This window comes from Aquarana catesbeiana, linkage group LG04 (genome assembly GCF_042186555.1).
Source record: "Aquarana catesbeiana isolate 2022-GZ linkage group LG04, ASM4218655v1, whole genome shotgun sequence".
In the NCBI taxonomy this organism is placed as follows: Eukaryota; Metazoa; Chordata; class Amphibia; order Anura; family Ranidae; genus Aquarana; species Aquarana catesbeiana.
In genome coordinates this window covers 311,834,179-311,847,717 of record NC_133327.1, presented here as the reverse complement: position 1 = coordinate 311,847,717, position 13,539 = coordinate 311,834,179, and positions in this window count along the sequence as shown.

Here is a 13,539-nt window from a genome sequence, read left to right as displayed (position 1 = left end):
AAATACTGCGCTGTCCTTTAACCACTTGCTGACCGCTGCACGCCGATGTACGTCCAAACTTTGGCGGCGGATATCAGTGTTATAGCAGCAGCTAGCTGCCATAACCCCGGTATCCCCTATTTCATGCGGTGGTCGGCTTTAAGATAAAAGTGGTCTCTGTGGTGGATTCGCCGCAAGATCACTTTTATCGGTGGCGGGAGAGGGGCCCCCCTCCCGCCACGATCTGGTGCCTTCCGCCGCTTACCGGAGCCATCGGTAGCGGCGGAGGTGATCACGTCTGTCTCCTTGCTGTGCCTGGAGACGAGTGAGGCTCGTCTCTATGACACTGCTGGGCGGAAGCAACGTCAAAACGTCACTTCCGCCCATACGTCTTAAAGGCACATTTTTTTCAATGTAATTTTTTTTAATTACTTTTTTTTATTTTTTTTATTGCATTTTAGTGTAAATATGAGATCTGAGGTCTTTTTGACCCCAGATCTCATATTTAAGAGGTCCTGTCATGCTTTTTTCTATTACAAGGGATGTTTACATGTGAGGTATCGCCGCAACCGGTAGAGCGAAAGCAATAATTCTAGCCCTAGACCTCCTCTGTAGCAAAACATGCAACCTGCAGAATTTTTTAAACATCGCCTTTACTTGGTGTAACATTATATTTCACAATATAAAAAAAAAATTGGGCTAACTTTACTGTTGTCTTATTTTTTTTTATTCAAAAAAAGTGAATTTTTTCCAAAAGACCGCTGCGCAAATACAGTGCAAAAAAAAGTATTGCATTGACTGCCATTTTATTCTCTAGGGTGTTAGAAAAAAAACAATTATAATGTTTGGGGGTTCTAAGTAATTTTCTAGCAAAAAAACCTGTTTTAAACATGTAAACACCTAAAATCCAAAACGAGGCAAGTCCTTAAGTGGTTAAATAATAAACAGCAGCCAGCACAGCACAAGACAGTTGCAAACAGAAAGTGACAAATAAAATGTGCAGCGCTAAAAGAAACTAATATAGAATAACATAATTAAATGAATCCACAAATATGATAATAAGAGATAAAAATAAATGTAATAAATAAGAATGAATGTAAAGTCCACAGGTGAAGAAACCGAACGTGTGATTAATTCAGACCAGGGATCTTCAAACTACGGCCCTCCAGCTGTTGCGGAACTACGTGTCCCATGAGGCATTGTAAAACTCTGACATTCACAGACATGGCTAGGCATGATGGGAATTGTAGTTTCTGAACAACTGGAGGGCCATAGTTTGAAGACCCCTGACCCAGACAAATAGAAAACATCCTCATGACATCCTCATGGCATCAAAAATGGAGACAGATGTAAGGAAAATATAGGCAAAATATCCACCACCCAGTGGAGGAAGTACAGGGGTCGCTGAGGTCTCCATGGCATCCGAGCCCCATGCTGCAGGGGCCCTTGAGGGTACAATGCAGTACCCGGCAGGAAAAGGTAAGGTAAAGGACTGCTTTTTTTTTAAAGGCTATCTGTATGTATGTGTGTGTGCTTATATGTGTGTGCATGTATGTATGTATGTGTGTGCATATGTGCATTTATATATATGTGTGTGTGTTTATATGTGTGTGTGTGTGTGTATATATATATATATATATATATATATATATATATATATACACAGTATATGTGTGTGTGTTATGTGTGTGTTTACATGAATGTATGCACATTTTATATATGCGCTTTTAATACTGACACCCTACATGTGTACAACCAGAACTGATTTTTTTTTTCTTACTTGTTCATAGTACCAGCAAAAAAAATTCTGCTTCTCTGAAAAGCGATCAATGCTCAGATCGCTTTCCAAAGGTATTTGACAGCCGGCAATATGTTAACTCCTGACCGCCTGTTTTAACCCCTTAAATGCATCATCACTATGCTGCAACTGCATGCAATGCACACAGTTGCGGAGTGGTAGCAGTGCAGCCCCATTCACCTAGAGGTATACTTCAAGGGTGCCCTGACTGGAAGAAGATTGAGAAACACTCTCTATTTTCCTCCTGCAGCCGCTGAATGCCTGTGAGGGGAGAGGAGGAGAAGCAGGGGGAACTGCTGAAATTGGTTCCTTTATATGCAGCCACCCACTTGCAACTGGGCCCTGTTGTTCCGCCGCTGGGCTCGGAGAAAAGGACCCGGTCTAGGGGTCAGGGGGGCCCTTCATGGTTTCTTACATTGGGACCTGAAGGTTCTAGTTACACTACTGCCACCACTGACTGTATGAAGGCTTACCGGAATGCTTGGACTCAAAAGGATGTACGACTGATGTGTCGACAAGTCTTGTGGTGAAATTACACCAATGGATAAGGGCATCCATGTAGGCAGCCTCTGGCTTGAAAGTAGGATGATCCCACAGTCCTTCAGGTGGTTCACAATGACAGTAAACCTCAGGATGGACAATCTCAGAATGAGGTGGGTCAAATTTCTCCCATAGATTCATATAATAAAGCCTGGAGTAGATGTGGCCTCTCAACCAGGGAAAAATCTGGAAATGCAATGTTGGCCATGAAACCCACCCACACTTCCTCTGGTCACTCAGGAGACCACATTTCCAGATTTTTACCTGGTTGAGAGGCCACATCTACTCCAGGCCCTATTATAGAAATCTATGGGAGAAATTTGACCCACTTCATCCTGAGGGTTACTGTCATTGTGAACCATCTGAAGGACCATGGGATCAGAGGTTGCCTATACGGATGCCCTTATCCATTGGTGTAATTTCACCACAAGCTTTTTCGACTCATCAGGCGTACGTCCTTTTGAGTCCAAGCTATCCGGTAAGCCTTCATACAGTCGGTGGTGGATATTTTGCCTATATTCTCCTTACATCTGTCTCCATTTTTGATACCATGAGGATGTCATGAGGATATTTTCTATCCGTCTGGACTAATCTCACCTTCAGTTTCTTCACCTGTGGACTTTACATTCATTGTTATCTATTACATTTATTTTTATCTCCTATTATCACAATTGTATATTCATTTAATTATGACATTCCATATGTGTTGCTTTATGTGTTTAAGATTCACATAATTACTATATGGTCCTATTTAGTTTAGTGACCGTTCTACTTAGCGCTGCACATTTTATTTGTCTATTACTTAGGTATTCCCCACTTCTGTACTGCCAGTCAGGCAGGCACAAAATATTTCCGCTTCCAGGTGCACACACGCTTCAGTTTGTTGGAGTCAAAGACCAGTCTAGGGGTTTTATTCTAGAGGAACTTGGATAGGGTAAGGGGTTTGCAGTAGGATACAAACTATGCACAACTTGAGGACACTCGCTGTTCTAGGATGGAGCATTAGCTGAAGTCCCTTTCTGAGAGCAGATGGCAGACTTCTACTGAGCAGTGTAGAAATACAGGAGCTTGAGCAAAGTTCCTAGCAGTAAGTGGCAGGTAGACAGAGCTCTTCAAATCACTAGCCAGTGATCTCTTTAGCTGGGCCCTTAGGTGACTAGAGAAAAGCATAGAGGAGTTAACAGCACTAGTCCCTGAGATCCCATGGAGGTCTGTACTCACTGGCCTTTGTAGAGCAACCTGCAGCCTCTCTCAGTGATACCAAACAAATTCTCAGCAAACGTCCCCCTCCATCAGCTTCAGAAGAATCAGAGCCATTCTTCCATTCCAGTTTCAGGCCCTCAGGTCACCCACCTAAGGCCGCATGGCAGCAAGTGCCAGGGGAGGCAAGTTTGCTTTAAACCCAGCTGTTGCATTCCACTATGGGAAGGACCCAGAGCCCATGTGTTCCAAAAATATACTGTATATGCACACTCCAGCATGCTCAGGGGCTCCCTCCCATGCAATTTGCCAGAGCTGCATACATATTCATGCTGCCCATTTGTCTAGCTCCCACCCATGTTCTGGAAAGCTCTACTAGCTTCCAGAAAGCAGGAGGAGGAGCCCAGGCAAATTTAACAGCACCAGAACATCATGAGCACTAGTACCCCCTCTCTCTCTACAAATCACTAGTACCTCTGTCTCCCTCCACAGAGCACTAGTGCCTCCCCATCTCCCCACAGAGGACTAGTAACCCCTCCCTCCACAGAGCATCAGTGTCTCCCCATCTTTCACAGACCACCAGGGTTTCCCTCTCTTCTCAGAGAGTACCAGTCCTCCCTTCTCCCCCTCAGAGTATACCAGATCCCCCATTTCCTGCCACAGACCACAAATTCCTCCTCTCCCTCCATTGAGCACTGGTGCTCACTCTTTTACAAGCATTTTTTCCTTCCACTGATCACCAACTTGAGACATTTTTTTCCTACTACTGACAACAGTTCCTGGTCTTTTTGTCTCCTGCTAGCATTTTTTTCACCTCTGAGCAACAACCATGGGCATTTTTTCTTCCACCTGACCACCAATATCAGACATTTTTCTCCCCAACTGACCAGCAATATAAAGGGCTCTATGACACATAGTCGGAGGCAGCAGAAAGGATAAGGAACCAGAATGGACGTCATCCAGGCAAGTCTTTAACAGGAACACAGCAGAGACTCTTCAGGGTTGACCAAGGCGCAGGCACAGAAGAAATGAACCAGGCAGTTTAAAAAGCCAGAAGGGGCTGGCTGACAAGCAAGAAATTATCACCAGGTGAGTCACTCTGGAATGATGAGTGCTGGCAATAAACCAACAGCTGAGCAACCTGAGCTCCGAGAAGGGAGAGCTGAGCCCAGCCCTGACAGATTTTTGCATAAAGTGCACATTTTTCCTCCTCCTGGTGCTCAATGGAACATACACTGACTAGCTCCAGCTTGCCCAGATCACTAGAGCCATGATGGCCTTTCTTTTCTGCATTAAATGCTGTTATTATTAATGTAGGAAATAAAAAAACTTGCTGCATGAACTTAAAGCAAAAATAGGTATAGTACAATTATTTACCATACAAAAAATATAACATAGGCGCTAATTAAATGTGCATCCTAAAATTTACACGTGCTAAGTAATAAAGATTACACCCACTATGATAATCACTATTGTGCAATACCAAAAACAACAAAAAATGAACAAAAAAATTCCACAAAGATGCTATGAAAACAACTTTTTTGTTGATACCAGTGTGCTATCAGTGATACCTTAGTGCATATTACATTCAAACATTGAAATAATGTGATAATTACTATTTTGCAATGTCAAAAACAAAAATCGTACAAAAAATTCCACAAAGATGCTGTGGAAAAAAAGCTCAAATTAATAATACCAGTGTGCTATCAGTAATAGCTCAGTGTATATACATATCAAAGATAAAAAGTGCTGTTAAAATATGCAGGTTCAATTCCTTATTCAACTGTGACCATTTCCAAATCTTTGCACTTTAATTAAATGATTCCAATCCATCGTGCAAATCAATATGATTCCAATGTGCTCCACCACCAATAATGCAAATGCTCACTCACCAGAGCCCAAAGGCCTGCTGGACCACAAAGTGTGTGTAATGATAGTATTACAATCTCCCAGCATGGGGTTCCAAGTTTTCTCCTTTCACAGACGCTCCTTCCACTCAGCAGGATATATACCAGGGATCTTCAAACTACGGCCCTCCAGCTGTTGCGGAACTACGTGTCCCATGAGGCATTGTAAAACTCTGACATTCACAGACATGGCTAGGCATGATGGGAATTGTAGTTTCTGAACAACTGGAGGGCCATAGTTTGAAGACCCCTGATATATACCAATCAGGGGAAGGAGCATCTGTGAGTTGCAAAGGAGAAAACTTGGAACCCCATGCTGGGAGATTGTAATAATATCATTACACACGCTTTGTGGTCCAGCAGGCCTTTGGGCTCTGGTGAGTGAGCATTTGCATTATTGGTGGTAAAGCATGTTTTCTCTTGGAATCATATAAAGAAGCACAGTGGATTGGAATCATTTAATTAAAGTGCAATGATTTGGAAATGGTCACAGTTGAACCTGCATATTTTACAGCACTTTTTATCTTTGATATATATATGCACTATACTATCACTGATAGAACACTGGTTTTAATATTTGGGATTTTTTTCACAGCTTCTTTGTGGAATTTTTTGTGCGATTTTGTTGTGCATTTTTTTGTAAGTTTTTTTGTTTTTGGCATTGCACACTAGTGATTATCACATTATTTAATTTTTTGAATGTATATGCACTAAGTTATCACTAGTAGAACACTGGTATCAACGAAAAAGGTTTTTTCATAGTATTTTTGTGGAATTTTTTTGTACAACTTTTTTTTGTTGCTCATTTTTTGTTGTTTTTGGTATTGCACAATAGTGATTATCACAGTGAGTGTAATCTCTATTACTTAGCACATGTCAATTTTAGGATGCATGTAGTTTAATTAGCACCTACTTTATATTTTTTGTACAATTTATTAGTGTAATTCACACTTAAAGGAGCACGCATTTATATAGGGTTGGTTCCTTTTATATTTGGAACAATGGAACAATTTTCTACCAGCAGTGCTTTAGTATTTTACACCACACGTTTTAAAGAAGGAAAAACAGGATATCTAATATGCCAAAACTATTATGACATTTTTGGAAATGTAACAACATAATAAACAGAACAAAATAAAAGTACTGATTTTAAGCTGAAACCCCATTGAGACATTAAAATCAGTGTATATTGCCACATTTTCGTAAAGAATCTTAGTTACATTTGTTGTAGCTGAAATGATAGCATTACTTGTGCTGCCATGAATTATGATACATTTTCTTTCATTCTTATCAGCCTATTTAATAAAATAGTGCAAAGATCAATGATAATGTGCAAAGTAATTTCAGGATCCTTATCCAAGCAATGGGAATTTTCACTTGTCTTAAAATGTTACCAGTCATAACTACCGTATTTATTTTCTTGATGAGTCGCTAGTAAATATGTGCAACATTGCTACCGGTATGGCAAATAAGATTAAATAGACACATTCTATTTCTAAATGTACTGCCAATTTTTTTATTGTACTTAAGAAAAAATGGGGTTATGACTCTTTGTGCCAGACTTCAGATGTAAAAACAGATTTTATTTTAAGGCATCTGTAATTCTTCTTTTCATCCTTTGTTGTTGACAAATGAAACTGAACTCTTCACTATAAAGATCTGTTTACTAAGCTATTATGGTCATTAAAAGTTATTATTATATTATTTATGTGCTGAACTAAAAGCTCTTCGGATACTGGGAGTAAAGACTAGCTAATTTATTTATTTTTATTGTTATATAGAGTGGGGAATGTTAGAACTTTGGTGGGTTTTTACTGCTCTTTGTGGCCTTACTGGGGAGATTTCCCCTCAGCTCCCGTCCAAATGTCAATGTATCACTGAGCTAAAAATTAAGGAGAAATCTCCCTAATAAGGTCACAAAGAGAAATAAAAACTCACTGAGGTTCTTACAGCTCCCTACTCTATGCAACAAAATAAATTACTGTATATACTCGAGTATAAGCCGAGTTTTTCAGCCCATTTCTTAGGCTGAAAAACTCCCCCTCGGCTTATACTCGACTGAGCTGTACTTTTCTCCCACTGTGTAATGCATTCTGTTCAGCCATCCGTTGAAACAAAGCCCTCCCCACCTCCTCCTCTTCTGTGATAGGCGGAACACAGATACAGTTTCCCAGCATTGCATCAGTCTTCATCTATCACGGACGGAGGAGGAGGAGGCGGGGCAGGCTTTTTTTCAATGGAATGCACAGAATGCATTACACAATGGGAGACACCTTTGATTACTAAAACAGCATGTGTCTCCCGCACCTGCACTCAACTTCCTTGTTGACCACGGCGAGGCCTCTTCTGAGTGGAACCTTTCCTGTTAAACCGCTGTATGGTCTTGGCCACCGTGCTGCAGCTCGGCTTCAGGGTCTTGGAAATCTTCTTATAGCCTAGGCCATCTTTATGTAGAGCAACAATTCTTTTTTTCGGATCCTCAGAGAGTTCTTTGCCATGAGGTGCCATGATGAACTTCCAGTGACCAGTATGAGAGAGTGAGAGCGATAACACCAAATTTAACACACCTGAGACCTTGTAACACTAACGAGTCACATGACACTGGGGAAGGAAAGTGGCCAATTTGGCCCAATTTGGACATTTGCACTTAAGGGTGTACTCACTTTTGTTGCCAGCGGTTTAGACATTAATGGCTGTGTGTTATTTTGAGGGACAGTAAATTTACACTGTTATACAAGCTGTACACTCACTAGTTTACATTGCAGCAAAGTGTAATTTCTTCAGTGTTGTCACATGAAAAGATATAATCAAATATTTACAAAAATGTGAGGGGTGTACTCACTTTTGTGAGATACTGTATTATTTAGTTTCACAGGCTACAAATATGAATTTTTGTAATAAATATTTTTGGCATGCAACATGTGCTGCATGACTTACAAAATCTGTTACTGACTCCAAATGAGGTCATCTGAAACAAAGTATGAATCAGAGCTAAAAAGAGACCAGAGTCTGTGCACAGTTACACAAAAGTAGCAGACAGTATCCTTTCCATATCTCATTTAAAACCTTGAGAGCTGATTAGTACCACAAAATATGCATCTTGCAACACATTTACTTTTATGGAAAGGCTTTAATACCTGTCTGAGACAAAAGTCTACATGCATCATCTTTCAATTTGGAAAATGTCCTTGTGTACAGTGAATACTACATAAGAAGCATAGAAGATGATAATAGAAATGCAAAGGTAAAGCAGTGCTTGCAACGTGAATAAAGAAAAGAGTATATATATATATATTATATATATATACTCTTTTCCATATATATACGTGTGTGTGTGTAAACCACTTTCATATATATTCCCATGCTTATGGTGTAGGTGAAAAAAAAATATATATATATATATTTATTAATGTGAGTTGCTGCTCTAGATGGTGTTGTGCCTTTAAATAGGGATAAAGTGTGTATAAAGAGCGCTGGCCTATATGGGTTCTTTCTATTACCTCGTGTTTCAATATAAACAAAAGAAATATCAATCAACCATGAATGATTAATACAAATAAATTAAATAAAATGCATCATAATTCACAGAAAGTCCATTATCTCAAATCTTCTTAATGGTGAAATAAAGTTCCATCGTGCTAAAGTGCCAAGTGCTGTAAACTCAAATGCAGTGCCAATGGTGCTCCCCTCCTGTGTGCCCACTCATTTACCAGCGGCTATGGACTCCCAATGACAGGAGTCATATGCACTTGTGCAAATTTCTTAGGTCTGCTGATCTTTGTAGTCCTCCTTCATCACCCCAGCCTCTATGTACTCCCAATGACAGGAGTCAAATGCGCTTGGTCTGCTGTGCTTTGTAGTCCTCCTTTGTCACCCCTAAATTATTGGGCAATGGAATGCTTGTACATGGTGTAAATAAATGGCAGAGAAAGATTTACATAGTGTAATTCGGTTTTATCATAAAAACAAATAGTTTAAAACATATTCACTTACATGGTATAGGAAAACTTACACGTTTCACCCCTCCCACAGGGCGTTATCAACAGATACCCTTGGGTGATGTATTGTGTATATTTATAACGTAATACTCCTTCCTCCACACCTAATTCCTGATCTAAGTTAGCTAGCTTACAACCTGTGTCAACTATAATTAGTGGTGAGTTAAAATATATCTAAAGCCAAAGCTTTTCTTTTTAGTTTTTCTCTTGGTTTTGTGGAAGTCTAAGGATCACTGTCAGTGTTCTTTTCTCACTACACATTACCCTGTGGGCTGCGTTCAGTTTAAAATGCAACTAAAAGTTGCTATCCTTTAATGAGCCAGACTATGTAAACAAACCTTGAAATTTAATTGTAAAAAAACAGGACTGGGTGAAAATAAGCAAAAACATACATTCAAATTTACGAGTATAACAAATAAACAGAGTTGCTGGTGGATGTAACAATTAAAATACAGGTGTAAGTCTAAAGCTCACCATCAATAATGCCATTAAAAGGAGATACAGGTGTTTTGTTTCTCCATGTTCCTTCTTCACATGTGCCCCTCAAAGTGGTTTCTGGGCTTCCCAATATACTCCTGTTGTCTTCTGAGAGGGAAGTACAGAGGTACTGTAGGGGTCAAACAATGCTAAAACAGCTTTACAAGCCAAGAAAGGAACAGTGCCCCCTATGTTAGGGGTATGACACCCTCCATCTGATAACAATCGATACTACTATTTGGATTCTCTATTGACATCAATAAAAGCAGCTCATACCCACTTGACGACCAGCGACATACCTGCAGCCGCAGGCATCATCCCGGTACTGTTTTTTACAGCCGATGGTCGGCTCTCTTGTAAAAGCAATCCTAGCGGCTAAGATCCAAGATCATTCATACATCTCCAACATCTGTTATATGCCGAAGGATAGATAGATTGTAACTTATCTGGAGTGTAGTACCAGTGAAAGTGTATCTTGTATTGATTTTCTTTATATAGAGTGCAGATTAAACTCAGCCACACGAGACCAAATTTTTTGCCAAGTTGTGAAGTGCAGCTCCTCCCCCAGAATTTGTTCCCATTTTTGCATATAGTGGTGTTTTGGAGGAGGCTGAGAGGTCAAAGAAATCAGCACTTTATATATTTGGGAGATAAGCCCTTTGCTTGACAGGCCGGTCAAGCAATTTTTTTCAAATGGCTTAATTTGGAAAATTGTAGGAAGGCAGTCAGGGATTGGGCGTAATGGCGAATTTGCAAGTATCCATAGAAAGCTTGTTTAGGGCAATCATAAGCACTTTGGAGGTCCTGGAAAGATTGCAAATTCCTAGTCTTGGGGTCTACCAGATGGCCATATTGGAATAGGCCTCTATCTTTCCAAGGCATAGACATCTCTAAGGTCAAGCAATCTGGGACAGCTGGGGTAAATATGAAGGAAGTATACAGAGAAGCCACAACTGCTAAAGTATGCTGTCTATGGGCACATCTCCACTTGGTGAACATCATGTTTTATATTTTACCAAATAATTTAGTTTTTTCCAAAAAAATTTAGCAAATACCATATGGGATAAAAAATTGTAACACCCACCAATTTATTCTTTAGGGCATCTGCTTTAAAAAATATATAATGTTTGGGGGTTCTAAGAAATATTCTAGCAAATACTGATTGTTACATGTAAACAAATAGTGCCAGAAAAGGCTTGGTCTTCAAGTGGATATACAGGTCTGAAGAACCGCTTTGTTTCTTTAAGGTGGTTGCTAGCTCTTGATCTTATGATTTGTAGCACTCTGTTGTTAACATAAACATAGAATCCCATGACCTCATAGTTGATGTAACCTAACACTGCCTAGCTATCATTTGAATGGTCTTGCAAAGGAAACGTTTCCATGACTTCTCTGCTGTTGGAAGGAGTCTTGTGAAACCTGAGATTTGAACAAGCAAGCATTTGTTAAGAGCTTTTGAAGAAACTGATTGCAGACTCATTTGAAGGCAAACATTTTAAACAATCATCCCCATAGATTTTTTTTCCAATGAATTGTCTAGCATTTGAGTCATACTCAGTCTCAATCTCAATCTCTTTAGTGGAATGGCTGTTAGCAACTTGAGGAGAAGGACCTCCCTATGTTTTCTGAGGGAACATGATCTCTGAACCAAGCAAATCTGAAGAAATTTCTGTCTTCCCCTCTAAGAAAGAAGTAATGGAACATGCAATATGTTAGATGTCAGCTAGGAAATCAACAGAGTCTGTGAAAGTGGAGGAGCACTCCCAAAAGTTATTTTCTTAAGATCTGAACCTGTCAAGAAGGCATTATTTAGAGAGTCACCCCTCAAATTTGGCACTATAGTCAAACACTTCTGTACTTTGTCTTGTACTTTATATTGATATACTCTAAATATTGGCAACTACCAGATTCCTCAGAGTTTTTGACCCATTTACTGCCTCGAAAGATTATAGTTCATGCATGGCAGCAGGGTTTTTTTATATACACTCCCGGTGCCTGCAGCCACTGGAAGTGTGTAAATATCTGACAAGCTGTTTATTGTCTGTCAGATGGAAGTGATCCAATGGCTGTGCAGCTGCTGGATAACTTCCATACACCCCCATACTTGGCAGGTCTCCGCTACCCCCATCTCCCCTTATTGTTAAAGGGTTCTGGTGTCACCTTCTTCAGCCAGTATGGCTGGGGAAAAAGCTAATGGAGTTTGATGCTGCACTTCATTGGTTTCATTGGAAATCAGTTGAGACATCAGGGGCCTTTTAGACCCCTGATATCTCATTAAAAAGAACCTGTCACCAAAACATGCATCTCATTTGGCTAACCCAAGCACTCAAAATCCCCTCCCAAAAATCTTTCGAACTGCACGCACACACCCACATCCGGACATATGTAAATCGGATGTAAATGCAAGCATGCATAAAAATGCTACACATGTTACATATCACCACACATCACAGTAAGAGCAATAATTGTAGGCCCATTATTCTAAAGGTAAAATTTTTTTTAGCTCAATGCATTCCCTGCATTAAGCTAAAAATTGTTTTAGCACTCGCTGTGTGCCCCCCCCCCACAAAACATTTACATAGTGCTCTATCGATCCACCTCTGCACCTGGGTGCATCTGGTCTCTACCCTCTCCCTGCTCTCACAAGAGGATCTGGGAGCAGCAGGAGCCTTTGGCTCCCGCTGCTGCAAGTCAAATCCTTTGAGAAGGGGGGCTCAGGAGGGCACCCGCACTGTGTGCCCACTTAGCGCACAGCTTGCTGTGGGGAAGTTGATGGTGATAATGTGACTTGTGGTGTGATATAACACCCAGTCATTCATCTAAGACTAAGCTCTGAATGGTTGAAATTTTACCGCGAAGTGTGAAAGTTTAAAACTCATTAGACTAATACATTCAATCATAATTCCCTGTTTCCTGACGGTTTAATCGTAAAAACAAATACTATTCAGGAGACACTGATAAGTGTACTGCAAGTAATGAAGATATTATGTCTTTTATTTGCTATACAGTTACAGTAACAGTCTAAAAAGCGACGTAGGTCCCTGTATGGGGGGCATCTTAAGGGTCTGGGAACCACAGGAATTGACTAAGGCCCGCCACCTGTACAGCACCCTGTGGCTAATTATACGCATTGCAATAACTGCTGAGAAGAACGCCCAAGCAGAATTTAGTGCCTGAAGCAACATTACAGGCCAACCCCAAAACATTGGGTCCGAGTACAGTTCCCAAATGCCAAGGTTTTACTGAGATTGAGTTGATTCTATTGCAGTTGTAGAAGGCAGTGAAGAGGTGGATTGAAGAGTTGGAAAGGTGTTGTGTAATCATACAGAATTTTTGAAAAGTCTCCGGTTTAAGCCGATCTGTGTTGGATTATTCTGGTGTCTACTCAATGTTGTCTTTTTTTATCTCTTGTACATGAGTGTTGCTACTTGGCTTGGAGTTTTAATAGACAAACTCAGAAGTACACTGAACAGAATCTTGAAATGCGGGCTCTTGATTGAATACACTTCTGAAGTATATGGCTGATTTTAAGGCCTCTACTTCAGCTATGGTGGTTGCTGCTTTCTTCTTTATTGCAAGCTTTTCTGGGTTTCATTCTAGGAATGTTTTCTGCACTTCTAGCAAAGCTATGCATTGCATT